Source organism: Zingiber officinale, chromosome 8A, assembly GCF_018446385.1.
Source record: "Zingiber officinale cultivar Zhangliang chromosome 8A, Zo_v1.1, whole genome shotgun sequence".
In the NCBI taxonomy this organism is placed as follows: domain Eukaryota; kingdom Viridiplantae; phylum Streptophyta; class Magnoliopsida; order Zingiberales; family Zingiberaceae; genus Zingiber; species Zingiber officinale.
The window spans coordinates 125,660,324-125,663,685 of NC_056000.1; the positions used below are offsets into that span (position 1 = coordinate 125,660,324).

The following is a 3,362-nucleotide window of genomic DNA, read 5'->3' on the forward strand; positions in this document are numbered from 1 at the left end:
GCATCGAACTCTAAAGGCAACGTGAGACGAAACATCATCTGAATTGGAGATAGAAGCCCTTGATGGACTTGCACTAGTGGCAAGTCACCAAGAAGATGGAGACGAAGCAAGCTCATCTGAAATGTGCATCAAGATCACCGATGAAGGGGGTGTCACGCCCCAATGGAGTCCCTGTCAGAAAAAAAATTTGACAGAATCTCCCCTGTACCGATGATGATCTGAATCATAACTGCATCCATAAACAAAATATATCTGCCCACATGGTTGGAATATACACAACCATACAGTTATATATTAAACAACCCACACGGTTGTACTAAAAACACAACTATACAATTATATATATACTAAACAACTCACACGACTATACTAAAAACATAGCAAAAACAAAAGAAAGCTCATACAAATAAAAACAACACATAGACTGCTAGCCGGCTAGGCTTACACAACCACAACAAAACAAAGACAACTCCACATAGCAAACTCCAAAATAAAGTCGAACTTATACAACACCAAAAATAATAAAATGGCCACATGGCTAAATACCATTATAATGCTAAACAATAAAGAATATATGAAAAGAAATCATGATGTGAGATAAATCATCTTCCAATGTGACGTGGGACTGGCAGACAGAATACCTCCAAGCAACTGCTTGATCATCTACCTATAATTGGAAAAATGCAACGGGATGAGTTCAACAACTCAACAGGTATCAATCTAACATGCATAGTAAGAAATAGCTACCAGTAATAATCATGGAGTACAGTCTCCTGACTAATAACAGGGAATGCAAAACTAAACAAGGGGAGAAGAACTATACTCATCAGGGCCTCCTATCCTGATATAAGAGTCGTCAGACCAAATACATAATGTAACCTGTATGCATGTCAAACATATGCATCCATAAAAATACAATATCTAAAGTGCAACAATCATAAACAATAAATGCAATCCATGCATATGATGCAAAAATGATATGGTCACCCCTGACGCCAGTCAGCTATCTCACACGCGATGGTGAGATCAAATGGGTATGGCTACGACAACTGTGCACTCTGCTATCACTACTCTTAAGTGACCGAGTGGACAAGATATTGTCAGAGCACACCTATCCTCCTACCCCAAATAGAGTGGGGGAGCTCAATGCTCTCATCACCCTGAGTCAGTCTAGAGGAGGGATCCTTGTCCGCTACCATGCTGCAATCACAACCCATGAGCGGACCAGCGGAGCCCTGACAGAGCAAACTGCACACACCCTGTCTGATATATCACTAACTCATGAGTGATTATGTGCGCAGATCATGTAACTGGCGATGTGTTCAACAATAATGGAGCCGACAATCGCTCAGCATGTAATCATGCAAAATGGTGCATCACTAAGCATGTAAATCCTGAAAATATCAACCTCCTTATAATGTGTATCAAAAGGAAACCAAGTCCATAACAATGATCTAGGTACACATGTCAGAAAATAAACCTAGGTACACATGCAAAGAAATAAACATAGGTACACATGCCAGGTAATAAACTAGTAGCTAGACCTGTATCCGGTAATACATTGAATATCACTGCATAAGTACACATAGCAAGAAACAAGAAAACATAAGCATGAATGCACAATAGATAACATAAGGCAAACTATGAGTATCAAATAGTGACATACCAAGCAGATATAAACATAACTATTACTACTAGTTATAACCTACTAAGCATATCAGAATGATAATATCTAAAGAGATAAGTCAAAGGACCCGCCTTTAATGTAGATCCGATAATCAAATCCTACATTAAGACGCTTGTCTCGAATCAACGTCCTACAAATCATATGATATACAGTTTAGCTAATCACAAATATGACAACTAGCTAAACCCAAAACCCAATCCTAGTTTGATTAGATAATCATATTCAACTCCACCTAATGATCCAAATCCAATAAGATGATAAGTCCATCCTTAATCCAACTCCTCCTAAATCCAAACATAATCCACAATCTATTAATCAATCCATTATATCATCTCTTATCAAATACTTGATTAAGCATCAAGAACCATTTAACCAAATCAATTCCTTAATTCTCACTAATCAATCACTAATCAAATCTCCTCATAAATCCTTCAATTTTTTCCAAACATAATCTACAAACCATCTACTAATCCAAACCAATATAGAAATGAAATCACCTCAAAAACTCACCTAAATTTGGATGCATCGTTGTTGATCCAAAGCTGAAGATGTTGGCTGCCAAGAATTACAGTCGAAGTCGAGTGTAGTTGCTGCCTCTATCTCAAATACCACAAATCAATGCTTGCTGGCCGAAACTCAACAAATGCTGAAATGCTACGGATTAGATCTGCAACCCACAACCTCTCGTGGGTGGAGAAAAGAACAAGGTGGCTGCTCCAAGGAGAAGGGCTCAGCGTTGGCAGTGGCTGGCCCTGGCTGCCGATCGCGCACGCTGGAAGGGATGACGTCGATGATGAAAACACATAGTGGCAATCGGAGTAGCGTAGCTAGAGCACGAGAGGGGCAGAAAGGTGGAGCAACATCAAGGCTGAGGGGAGGCCGGTGGCTCAACCCTAGCAACGACAATGGCGCGACAATGCTAATCGTGTCTAGGGAAGAGAGGATCTGGCTGATTGCGCGGTGAAACAACGCCTCAATGTATTCGAGAGGAAGGAGAGGCAGTGGCATGCTCTCCCGCGACCGGTGGCTAGGTCGAAAAGAGCTCGACGTCGACGAGATCAAAGAAAGCCTCGCGGAGTGATGAGGAGCAGAGACGAAGAAAGGAGAAGGGAGATTGGGAGAGGGGCAGTGTGCGGCGATCAGCGTCCGACGACAAGCCACAGTGGTCGACGATGGTGCAAGGAGGATGATCGACGTCGTTGGGTGGCGATGAGAAGAGAGGAGATGGGTGGGGAGAAGAAACGATTGGGTGAAGAAAAGAGGCATTGGCGCAGAGGAGAGGAATAACATTAGGAACTTAGGTTTAGATGATTTATACCTAGGTTAATTAAAACAATCAACTCCCAACTAAATGAGTATTCCAAATAGGCATTTTCTCAAGCTTATAAATTTATCCCCTCAAAATACATCATACGAGCTCCAAAAAATTTTCAAAAATTTCTAAAAACTCTGTTAAGGTTTTTTGTCTATTAAACCTTATTATTTTATTACAGTATTTTACAGGGGGAGTGACATCGAAAGAAAGCAATACTTCATGGGAGCTTCAGATCACAAGATCGACAAGGTAAGTCAGGTACAAATCTTTTTCTCCTGATAAATTATTTCAATTTATTAAATTATTAAAAAAAAATTTCTGTAAATTAGAAAAAGAAGTTAAGGAATTAAAATCAATACT

The 3,362-nt window shown here is 40.2% G+C and overlaps 1 long non-coding RNA gene across 1 annotated transcript; it reads right to left on the reverse strand.

Moving 5' to 3' along the window:
* Positions 1-317: 317 nt before the first annotated feature.
* LOC122012765 lies at positions 318-2,954 on the reverse strand. Its single transcript, XR_006120317.1, has 2 exons — positions 2,198-2,954; positions 318-667 (listed from the first exon to the last, which is right to left on the reverse strand). It is a non-coding gene; the product is annotated as an uncharacterized LOC122012765 (long non-coding RNA).
* Positions 2,955-3,362: the final 408 nt, after the last annotated feature.